Consider the following 12,433-nt stretch of genomic DNA (forward strand, 5'->3'; position numbering starts at 1 on the left):
AAAGTCTCAGGTAACTCGGATGAGAAGCTAGGAGGACCCGCGCGATGGAGCCACAGACTTGGGGCCTCCCCAGGTGTGCCCTCCGAAAGCAGGCTGGAGCAACACACTGTGCACAGACGGATGGACGGATGGATGGACGCAACGTGCTGCAGCCATGCGCTGGAACGATACCTGCCCCAGGAAGAGAGGAAGCTCTGACACATGCTGCAATATGGGTGGACCTCGAAAACATGACGCCGAGACAAGCCAGACACAAAAGGTCGCATGTCGTACAATCCACCGATAAGAGGGCCCTCGGGGAGTCCCACTCGTAGACACAGAAGGTAGCATGGGGGTTGCTGGGCTGGGGATGGGAAGGGGGAGCCGGTGTTTTATGGGCGCAGCGCTTCAGCTGGGGAAGATGAGAACGTTCTGGAGGTGGATGGTGATGATCGCACAGCAATGTGAAGGCGCCGAATGCCACTGGCTGAACTGTGCACTAAAAATGGTTCACACGGTTAATGTTATGTCACGTGTATTTTATCATCAGAAGAAAAAGGAGGGCCGGGCCCTGTGGCTCACGTCTGTAATCCCAGCACTTTGGGACGCTGAGGCAGGTGGATTACTTGAGGTCAGGAGTTTAAGACCAGACTGACCAATATGGTAAAACCCTGCTTCTGCTAAAAATAAAAAAAGTAGCCGGGTGTGGTGGAAGGTGCCTGTAATCCCAGCTACCTGGGAGGCTGAGACAGGAGAATCACTTGAACCCGGGGGCGGAGGTTGCAGTGAGCCAAGATCACGCCACTGCACTCCAGCCTGGACTACAGAGTGAGACTGTCTCAAAAAAAAAAACAAAAGAAAGGAAGGAAGACAATGATGGAGGGAGGGAGGAATGGAAGAGTGCTGAACTTTCGAAGCGGGAGTGGGGTGCAGGGGCCCCCATTGCTGCTGGCTGAGCTCTGACTCAGTGCTTCAATTACTCAGCAGGGAGAGAAGTTGTCAGGACGACTCAAAAACTCCAAGGTGCAGTGAAAACCCCACCCAGCCCACCACTGGCCTCTCATCCACGGCTTCAAAGAGGGAAGGCCGGGGGAAAACCCCACGGTCATTAAACAGATTGTGCTGGGGGAAAGTGATCATTTTGGTAACGTGGACGGAAAATCAGGAAATTTCCAGTTCTGAGACACATGATCCCCAGCCTTCCTTCCCTCTGGCAATCTCAGGAGCTGCCTGGCCTGTTCCTGACTCAACACCAAAGCTCCCGGCAGATCCCTCACCTTCTTGAAAGCTGCTGGCCCGAGGTCTGACCCGGTATTGATCCTGCAAGTGCAGACAGGAGGCAGCCGGAGAAACCCAACGAGACTCCCATAATTACACGGAGATAAGACTATCAGGTGGAATTAAACAGTGCCCACAGGCAGACCACTTGGCTACATCCTCCGTCTCTCCCCTCCCTCCTCCTTCTTTTCCCCAGGACTGCAAAATAAATTATCCTGTGAAGTCAGCAGAGGCTGAGCTATGGAAACAATTAAACAGAAATTAAATCTAATTCATTTATACTCCGAGCACAAGTGGATAATGTAGGTTTTTTTCTCTCTCTCCTCTTTTCGCCTTGGTGTTAGAGAGGACTATTATGGGAAATTAATCACGAGACATGGCAGTGAAAGTGATCTATCACTCTTGCCAGTGCACAGACCGACTGTACACGATCTATGACAGCAGCTACACATGTGAGGTGACGCTGTTTGGGAGAAGGGGGCGGGCACGGATGGGGGGCACCTGACAGAAGCCCATGTGATGGCCTGGCCGGGGCTCCAAGTCCTCCGGGCCGGAGGGTGCTGGAAAGAGCCTTGCGCGTGAGTTTCCCCGGGCTCATTCAGGTGTCTCCAAAGCCTGGCTCATACCCACGTGGGGAAAACACCGTAATCCTGAACACTGGCGGTGCTGGGGCCTGGAGGCTGTGGGGAAGCCCACTGGATTTTTCTCCTGCCACTGGAAGGGCAGGGCTTGGCGGAACAGCCCCTGGGAGGAGGACCTGCAAGAAGAAGCCAGGCCTCAGGCTCCCCGTCCAAAACCGGGGGTGAGGCCCCCTGCCCTGCCTTCCCTAACAGAAGCAGCACGGGGTGGAGTAGGGGGCAAATGAGCAAACCCACAGGAAGGCGTTGAAGAAGGAAAGCCGCAGAGTGGTGTCTAGCTCCGGGCCCAGCGAGGCTCGCTCCAGCTTTCCTGCTTTCAAGAGAAACAATTTGGAAAATTGTTTTCCCGTCGTAGGGAGGGTAGAGATGGCATAAATAGAACATTTCCTCCAAATGAAGGGAGGGCCGAGGCGGCCGCGGCCAGGAACAGCCAGCAGGAGAAAGCCAGCCATCACAGGAGACGTGTCTTCAGGATGCCGTCACCGGGAAGCACCAAGAGAAGCCCAGGGCTGGCAGGTCCCCCTAAGACCGGGGGATACCGGGCCCCCAGAACAGATGCTCTGGAGGTAAACCAAGGAGCTGGGGTGCTGGGGAAGCCTGAGCTTTGAACTGGGCATAAAAATCGGAAGAAACAAAGGTCAGTTTCTATTCTGCTGCTCTCCTGAAGGGCAGGCAGCCCTCTCAGCAGATGGGGCCGTCCCTGGGAGCCCGCACACCCCACGCCCCCACCCCCAGGGCTCAGGCACCCCCCAGAGTCCTCCTGCCATGCTCTCAAGGAAGCAGAACAAGAGACCTGCCAGTGACGGCAAGCAAAGGTGTGTCCCGCAAGTCCTAAGCCTTCTGGCCCTGGAATGGCTGCGGCTTTGCAGCCCACCCAGCTCAGAGGTGGGCCCGAGCTAGCCAGGACCAGGGCGGGAACGGGGAAGAGAACCCCTCAAGAGGGAAAGGGCCACAGCCCTGCTTCCCTGCTAAGAGGAGACGGCCTCCCTGCCAGTCCCCTCCCCGCGTGTCCCCTCCCCTTTACCTGTCCTGTCCACGCTGTCAGGATCATAGCATCTATCATCACTGTCGAGCGTTAGTCTTGCCTGGAAGGTTTGGCCCTCGGCCCTGGCTCCTGGAAGGTCACCCCTAAGCCCTTGGAGTATCCTGCCTGAAAGAGCATCCCTGTTTACCTGGGGCCACGCCATGTCAGCTTGACCCCTGGAGTGGCTGGAGACTGAGGTCAGTACCTGGGTGGTCCGTCACGTCTCCATGACTGAGACCCGATAAAACTCTAGACACCAGGGCTGGGGTGAGCGTCCCCGGCTGGCAATACCCACACGTGCTGTCCCGTACCGTTGCTGCGGGAGGAGCGGCAGAGCTCCAGCCTGCTTCCCGGGACCCTGCCCTGCCTCTGCGTTGCTCCCCATGGCTGGTTTTCATCTGCATCCGTTCACTGGAATAAGTTGTCACCTTGAAGATAGTGGCTGTGCCGAGTTCTGAGTCATTCTAGCAACCCTGAGCCTCAATGGTCCACAAAGCACATTGAAAGTCACCAAGCCAGGTCTCCCCTGGGCAATCGAGGACACCAAGGCCCAGGCTTGAGTGAATTGCCCAAGTCACGCAGCTCCCTGGTCGACGGGGCCGGGACCAGTGTCTCTCCCAGCTTGCCCCGGCCTCCTCGCCTGTGGAGTAGGGCTCGCCGGGCAGTGTCAGCCGGTGGCAGTGTGACATCACCCCAGGCAGGCCAAGCAGGTGACCAGGCAGCAGGGCAGGAGACAGCAGGGGTGGGACACAGGCTGCTCCCCGTCAGCCAGAGACTGGGGATGTGCAGGGCAGCTGCCAACCTTCATCTCCGGGGACAGCAGTGAGGACTAGAAGGAGCATGTCAGGCCAAGGCAGGGAGCAGCCTGGAGCCACAGTCGGGCGAGCTGCCCTCCTGTGTGCACGTGCCAAGGTCCAGGGGTCAGGTGCCAGGAACACAGAATGTGCATTAAAACCCCAGCCCGTACTCCCACACCCAGACGCACATGTTCCCACAGCGCCTGCCCCCTGCCCCCTGCCCCCAGCCCACCAGCCGCCTGCCTCTGCCTGGCCTCGCACACAGGGCCAGAGGCCTAGAAGTGGATAATGTCCTCGGCCGCCTGAGCCTGGCACCTCGGCCTGGGGGCAGACAGCGCCACGCCGCAAAGAGGCCAGCACCTGCCACGGGGCCTAGGCTGGCGGAGCACAAGGGTGGGGTTCATGTTGGGCTCCCCTCCAGGGCTGTAGGGAAAGAGTGCCTCGGGCCCTCCCAGCTGTCCGGGTGCCACGCACAGCCTCCCCCAGCAGACACACTTGCACACAGCTTCCAGACCGGCTTCTATCTGAAGTCGCCCCATGTTGCAAGAGGTCCCCACCAGATCCAGCTACACGAGTTACAGGCCTCAGAGCAAAATGCAACTGGGAGGCCCTTGTTTGAATCTCACAATGGTGACGGCAGAGCACCGAGCCAAGCACAAGCCCTCCTGAGCAGGGAGCACACGGATGAAGCCAGCCTGGCCCTGCAGCCAGAGCCACTCCTGGCTGTCTGGGAGGGGCCTGCAGACACGCAGAGAGGGTGGGGGGCATGAGAGATGCAGCTTGTTCCCCTTATACCAGGTAAAGCCAGGGACCTGCTGCTCAGTGACCACAGCAATGCACCGGTACATACAGGCATGCAGACACACACGGATACACACTCACGCTCACACACAGACACACTCACACCCACACACAGATACACATCAGTGACCACAGCAATGCACCAGTACATACAGGCATGCAGACACACACTCACAGATACACACACACACTCCCACACACAGCTACACACACATGCTCACACACAGACACACACACACTCATGCTCAGATGAACACACACACTCATACATACACTCACACTCAGACATAGATACAAACACACTCAGGCACACCCTCACATACACACTCACATACACTCACACACACAGACTCACATACACTCTCATACACACAGACACACACACATACACACAGATACACACATTCACACACTCAGATACACACAGACACATACAGATACATTGACACACACACACATTCACACAGACACACGCACAGATATATACTCCACACAGACACACACATACATTCACACGCAGACACATGTATAGACACACACACTCATATACACTCACACACAGATACATTCATACATAGATGTATGCACTCACAGACACACTCATGCTCAGACACACACAGAGATACACATACATTCACACAGGCACACACTCACACACATATACATTCACAGATACATAGGCACACACACAGACAAGTTTGGACACACAAAAACACACAGTCACACATGCCCATATATATATTCTTAAGGCACTTTTTTGCTAAATAAGTTTTATCTCAGGTCATTCAAGTCCTAGATAAGTGTGTGGCCTAACTAATATCCATTGCCAGTGAAGTGGACATGGGAGTTTTTCAGTGAAGTCAGTGGCTCAGGACTCGGGGCCAGAGTGAGTGACAAAGGAGGGCCCCGCTGCTGCTCCCGCCGCCAGTGACAGGTTGACCTCCACCTGACGGACTCTGGGACCAGTGCAGGCCACACTGGAGGGGAGACCCTGGAAAAACTCGGGCCACTGGAAATGCTCCTAAAATGTGTGGTTGCCTCTACTGCTGAAAAACTGTTTTCATGGCACTGTGTGATCCCCTGAACAGCTCCCCACTCTCTAAGTCTCCACCTTTGAGGAACTGTTCTCTGGTGCTGCTTTTCTGGAATGTTCCCTGCCATTATTTTTCTAGAAATTGCTCTAACCCAGAGGCCCTGTGTCATGCTGTCCTCCTAAAGGCAGCCCTGAGCCTCAAGTCCACCTGTCTCCAGATTCTCTCCCTCCTCAAAAACCATCCTCAGGAGCTAGAGGCCCCCAAACTTCATGTCCAGACACAAACTCTCCTGCCGGCACCAGGGCTGGAGCCCTGAGGGGCCATCCCCACCACACAGCACCCCCGAGCTAACTTTTACCCAACTATTTTCAGGGTACACTTGGGTGTCTTGAGAGATCCTTGGTTGTATTAAGACAGTATCATCTCTAAAGTCCTCTCACCCAACACACACACCACCTCTCCCCACTGAGAGGACACGAGATTCACCTCAGGAATGTCAGATTTCATCCAAAGTAGAGGGCAGGGCGCGGTGGCTCACGCCTGTAATCCCAGCACTTTGGGAGGCCAAAGCGGGCAGATCACCTGAGGTCAGGAGTTCAAAACCAGCCTGGCCAACATGGTAAAAACCCTGTCTCTACTAAAAATACAAAAATTAGCTGGGCGTGGTGGTGGGTGCCTGTAATCCCAGCTGCTCGGGAGGCTGATGCAGGAGAATTGCTTGAACCTGGGAGGTGGAGGCTGCAGTGAGCCGAGATGGCGCCACTACACTCCAGCCTGGGTGACAGAGCAAGACTCCGTCTCGGGGGAAAAAAAAAAAAAAGAAAATTCAAGGAAGCTCTGACTCAGGCTACAACAGGCACTGACTTTGAGGACATTATGCTGAGTGAAATCAACCAGGCAGAAAAGGACAGATCCCATAGATTCCGTGAGTACGAGGTTCCCAGAATAGCCAAATCCATAGGGACAGAAGGAAGAATGGAGGTTGCCAGGGGCTGGGGGGGTTGGAACAATGTGGAGTTGTTTCTGGGGGACAGACTTTCCCTCTGGGAGGAGGGAAAAGCTCTGGAGATGGGTGGTGGTGACAGCCGCACCACAACGCGAACGCTCTTTATACCCCTGGCTTCTAAACGGTTACGACGGCAAATTTTATGTGATGTATGTTTCATCACAATCTAAAAAGCAAAGTTTAAATGTCTCAAGGATGGAACTGAACTGGCCTAAATGTCACCAGTCACCACCAAACCCCACCGTGTTTCAAGTGTTCAGAGGGCGGGAAAGGGGCTGGAGGGAGGAGGGGTCCTTCTGTGCTCTCAGACACATCCCCGAAATGTTGATGTGAAAGTTTCCGTGACTCTTCTCACATTCCTCATGGTGAAGAGACCCAAGTCCTCAGTGGTGACTCTCTCTGTATTTTGAGTTCTGTTGTCCCTGGTGAGCCAACCAAAGAGAGGATGTGATCAAGGGCCCCATCGGTTCGTGGACAGAGAGTTACTGAGGCTGGTGGAGCTTCAGGTGAACACGCAGCTGCCAGGATTCCGGTGAGGGTTACGGCGAGCCGCCTGTCCTCAGGACTCACAACCCCATGGGGTAGAAGGAGATGGGTAAACACAAATTAAACACAAGGTGATAAAACGCAAAACTAATAAAAGGCGAACCTTCTAAACTAGTCAGCAAATTTTCGGTGGTCCTCGATTTCAGAAGGTAGACAAGAGTTTAGCGTCCTGATACCTTAACCCCCACAGCCTTCTACACCCTGTATCTCACTCTCCCCTGGCCACCTCAGCAGCACTGGAAAATGGGGCCAGCCTTTCACAGCCTCGAGTGGAGGTTTGGGTTTCTGTCCTGCCTTCATGACCCCCTTGTCGCTCTTCCCTTCTGGCCCTCAGTTTCCCCATGACTAAAACCAGGGAGTTGGGTTAAATGGTCCCTAAGACCCCTTTGAAGTTCCCCGTTCTATGATTGAGGACCTTTGAGTTTTCCTCCTAAGAGAGGATTCCAGGAACACAGAGTTCTGAAAATAAAATAATCCTGCTCCCCATTTGGATAAAACGATGAGTCTGGCAGAAGGGTACTGCAGACACCAGTGTCTGGGCAGGCTTACCAACACACGGTAGACATGCTGCAGGTTCAGAGCCATTTCCCTGGAACCAATATTTACAAACACTCTGTCTCAGCGTCAAAGCAGGCAAACAGCTTCACAGGAGTTTAATGGAGACCTCTCCTCCCCCGGCTTAATGGAGGCAGCCTGCTCTCTCCTCGGCAACCTCCCGATGGTTTTAAAGAGGAAAAACACCCACAACAAAACACACCTTCACTCTCACGGTGGGCATTTAGGCCAGCTCTGGGATTTCACTGCCAGATGACTGCCTTGAATCTGTGGCAGCATCCCCCTCCGAGGATGCCAACCTCAGGTTGTGAAAGCTCTTTCCTCCCTCCACCAACAACTTGCAGAACAGGGGGTTAGGTCCTGCTGCCCCTGGCCGGGCTGGGAGCACGGAGCAAGCACGGGCACTGGGGGTTAGATCCTGCTGCCCCCAGCCGTGCTGGGAGCGTGGAGCAGGCACGGGCACTGCATCTTCCAGCACATGGCTCTGTCCTGTAGCAGGTGCATAGCTTCTCGAACGTGGCGTCATGGGTGGGTTCAAGCCGAATGCATATGGCTCTGCCCCCACAGCAGGTGTAAAGGGAGCCCCAGTTTGCATAGTGCCTCAAACAGCATCATGGGTGGGTTCAAGCTGAATCTCCCCAATCCCTGTTTGGTTCTGTCCCACTGACTGCTTAAGATCTCCATTATTCCATAATTGGCTAACAAGGATTCTTGCATATTATTCACTGTCAGACAGCAACACCCTGCCATGCTCCTCAAAGCATATTGCCCTCAAGGGCTCTGGCATAGAAAGAGCCCAACCATGCCTCCCAACCTTTCGGGGAGCCCTGTAAACCAGAGTGTGGCGCTGTTGACATTTGGGGTGGGGCCATTCCTTCCTAGTTGTGGGGCCGTCCTGTGCATTGTGAGGTGTGGAGCAGCGTCCCTGGGCCCCTCCCACTGGACACCAGGAGCACCCCACCTCCAAATGAGAAAATGGAAGATGTCTCCAGACATTGCCAAATGTCCCCCAGGGACAACATCACCCCCAAGTTGACAACCTTGCCGTAAACTAAAGCACCACAGGCACATCAGGGAGCAAGAATCACCATCCTCCTAGAAAAGAGTGAGCCAGAGGCCAGGGCCTCCTGTACTCGTTACACGGAGTCACCAAGTTACAGGTGAGTTTGCCGAGAAGTGAGAAAGACTCGTCTTCAAAGCCCTGGAAATGCTTCCCAGTCTTCCCGGAGGGGCCCCTGCCAATACCAGCTGGATTTCTGTAACACCGCACTCCCTCTCATCCCCATTCTAGAATTATCTGCACCTCTGTAAAGTGTCTATAATCACATACACGTAATCGAATCGAAGTTGTCAGGCTTGCCAGGAGCTCAGTGTCTAAAGGAACATTGTCGGAATTCCTTGGGAAGTATATTATAATTCCAATCACCATCATCTATTTTTCTAAGCTTGGATTTTTGTAGAGGAAAGTTTTTGCCTTGTTTGAGTATATATTCTTTTTTTTTTTTTTTTTTTTTTTTTTTTTTTTTTTTTTGAGACGGAGTCTCGCTGTGTCTCCCAGGCTGGAGTGCAGTGGCGTGATCTCGGCTCACTGCAAGCTCCGCCTCCCGGGTTCATGCCATTCTCCCGCCTCAGCCTCCCGAGTAGCTGAGACTACAGGCGCCCGCCACCACGCCCGGCTAGTTTTTTGTATTTTTAGTAGAGACGGGGTTTCACCGTGTTAGCCAGGATAGTCTCGATCTCCTGACCTCATGATCCACCCGCCTCGGCCTCCCAAAGTGCTGGGATTACAGGCTTGAGCCACCGCGCCCGGCTTGAGTATATATTCTATGAGTACATTTTAATTCAAAAGGGATCAAAACTCATTTTTTCTTTAGAATTTCAATCCGTCTCTTGTGATAACTGGAAAAATGCTGGAATCCCCCACCCAGGATGGGGATCGCTGACCTACAGCCTGGGAGGAAAGCCCGAGAAAAGTGGCTGGATTCAGTAGGACAAGCTGGCTGCGGAGACGAGCCACCGCCACCCCTGAAGCCCATTGGCTCTGCTGCAGCTCAAAAGTTCGCCTCTAGGCTGCTTCCAGGTTGGGGCACGCCAGGGGCACTGACACCATCCAGCCACAGTGCAGGGGACTAAGCCAGGAAAGGAAATCCATGCAGCCAGCACTCAGCCATCTTACCTGGAGGCGACACCAGCACTGCCAGTCACAATCCCTCAGGGAGAGCTAGCAAGCCGTGTGGCCCCACTGACGAGCAAGGGGGCAGCACCATGAGGGCAGTGTGACTCTCAGGTAGTCACCCACAGAGGCTCGGCCACAGCAGCCATGAACCCTGCCTGGAGGGGCCACGCAGAGGCAGCCGCCGGTGCTCGTGATGAAGCCAGCCTCATCTACGAAACAGGACCATGCATTGAGCCAAGTGACTTCCTTCCCAAAAGAGAACCCAGAATGATCATCACGCATTTTGTCACCTATCACACGATCCTAAATCCCAGGGAATTTCTGCAAGGCTCTGTCTCTCCCACTGACAAAGAGTGAGGTCAGGACAGTGGCCTGAATGCCCAGAGTGGTCCCCGGACCCACTCTTGGGCCAGGTCATGAGATAGGAAGCATCCTGATCAGTAGCAAGGGGTCAGAGCAGAGGACGGTGGGGTTGGCAAAGGGAAAAACCACAAAGGCAGTAGGGGAAGAGCACCGCCGCCCCAGACAAACCAAGTCCTGGTGGCCGGACATGAAACGGACATGAGCACTCGGTTCCGTTGCCCTGGCACATAGAGTTTGAAGGGTCATGGCATGGCACGGACGAACCAGGCAGGCCTCATTCTATGCAGAGGGTTTTGTACAGACAGTGATTCACCTTGCATCTTCCACTCATACCCACTTTGGGTGAGGGAACTGAGTGTATGAGAGGGTTTGGAACAAAACCATCGTGTGACACCAGGTCAGCCCCCTCCTGCTCTTAGCTCTATAGCCAGCCAGGCTCGGGGGGCTACAAGGTAACCAGACACAGAAGGACCCTACGGCTGGAAGACTCACAAGTCACTTCCCAGCCCCATCACCAGTGACCAATCCCCCAGGTGAGGCATCTACCTCTACCCCCACCCTGGGCAGCCTGAGCACCTCGGTCCTCCTGGCTGGATCCTGTCTCCTCTTCCCGCCACTCTGAGCTACTCATGCCTCTAGGCACAGAAGTACCTCCCTGTCACCCGCCCAGACAAAGGAGGATCTTTTAGCTCTGCTTGGTGTCCTGTCTGCACCTGGGGACGCAGAGCACGCCCGCCACCTCTTCCCTGACAGGAGCTTCAGTTCAGCTGGCTGGAAGCTAAGCCCTTCCTTTTCTTTCTTTTCTCTCTTTTCTTTCTCCAACTGCCCTTCTAGGAGAGAGATGAAAAGCCATGTCTTTTTGGAAACGCCCATCCTGCCATTGCATATAGAAGATCCACCATCGCTGAAATCTCAACACTAAAAAAGAACCTGGGGGAGCGCGGTTCCGCAGCTGTGCCTGGTACTTCTGCGCTCAGCTACTCGGTGGGCTTCGTACCCTCTCCTGGCCAACTCCCTTCCCCACCAGCTTTGTCTCTCCCGTGTCTATTTTAGTGGCTGATCAGTGTGCCTCTGTTTCCCAACCCAGGGCTTACGCATGTGCATTTCTATACATTATTCCCTCCACGGAGGCTTCTGAGCCATGAAAATGGCTCCTTATGCAAATCAAGGGCTCCTCCATCTGCTTCCGATATCCCCCACTTCCCCTTCATAACCTGTTTGAGGGGATGCGGTACAGGCAGCAGATGATGCAACTTTATTTTTGTAAACCCAGTTGGTCCTGGAGTGCTGGCAGCCACAATAATAGGAGAGTATGCCTGTTACTGCCTCTCTGAGAAACCAGCCAGGAGGGGCTCCTGGGGCAAAAGGGAAGGGGCGGCTCGGGGTCTCAGCAGAGAGGCCGACGGAGTCCTTGCCCTCTCCGCTCCTTATTTCTGCTGAATCAGGGCTTGCTGTGGATTGAACTGCGCCCCCCACCAAGAAAAAAAAAAAAAACATGTTGAAGCCCTAACCTCTGAGTACCTCTGAGGAGGATCTTAGTTGAACCTCTGAGTACCTCTGAGGAGGATCTTAGTTGAACCTCTGAGTACCTCTGAGGAGGATCTTAGTTGGATACCAGGTCTTTGCAGATGTAATTAAGATGGAAGTTAAGATAAGGACATTTTGGAGTAGGGTGGGCCCTACATCCAATACGACTGGTGTCGTCCCAAGGAGAGGAGGGGATGCAGAGACACCTGCAGGGGAGAAGGCCGTGTGAAGACGGAGGCAAAGGCTGGAGCGGGGCAGCCACAGTCATGGAGCACTGCGGCCTGCTGGGAGCCACCAAAGCCAGGAATAGGGGAGGGAGGACTCTCCCCTAGAGGTTTCAGAGGGAGCATGGCCTTGCTGACACCCTCCCCTCACAGGCGATGACTGCCCGGCAGCCCCTCCCATCTTACAGGTGTCTGTCTTCACTCTCCAGTGCCCCTTAGTTCCTGCCTTCAGGGCCTCAGGGTAGGTGCTCAAAACATATTTGGCAGAATGAAGGCAGAGTGTTAAGTAACTGTCCCCAGACAACAGCACAGCCGCAGGGAGAGATGGGGACATGGAAACACACATCCATGTGAATGGATGTTATCTCTTGTGAGATCTCATTTAATACCCGAAGGATACTTACATTCCATAACACCCAAAGGACGCTTCCATTCCAGCCCGAAGCTGCTTTCCCTGGTGAAGGGTAAACAGGATTCCACGTACT

At 54.3% G+C, this 12,433-nt stretch overlaps 1 protein-coding gene across 21 annotated transcripts in view; it reads right to left on the reverse strand.

Annotated features, from left to right (window-relative positions):
* The window catches only part of RBFOX3 (RNA binding fox-1 homolog 3), a 523,127-nt gene that overhangs the window by 428,837 nt on the left and 81,857 nt on the right, over positions 1 to 12,433 (reverse strand). The window lies entirely within an intron of this gene.

This window comes from Macaca mulatta, chromosome 16 (genome assembly GCF_049350105.2).
Source record: "Macaca mulatta isolate MMU2019108-1 chromosome 16, T2T-MMU8v2.0, whole genome shotgun sequence".
In the NCBI taxonomy this organism is placed as follows: Eukaryota; Metazoa; Chordata; class Mammalia; order Primates; family Cercopithecidae; genus Macaca; species Macaca mulatta.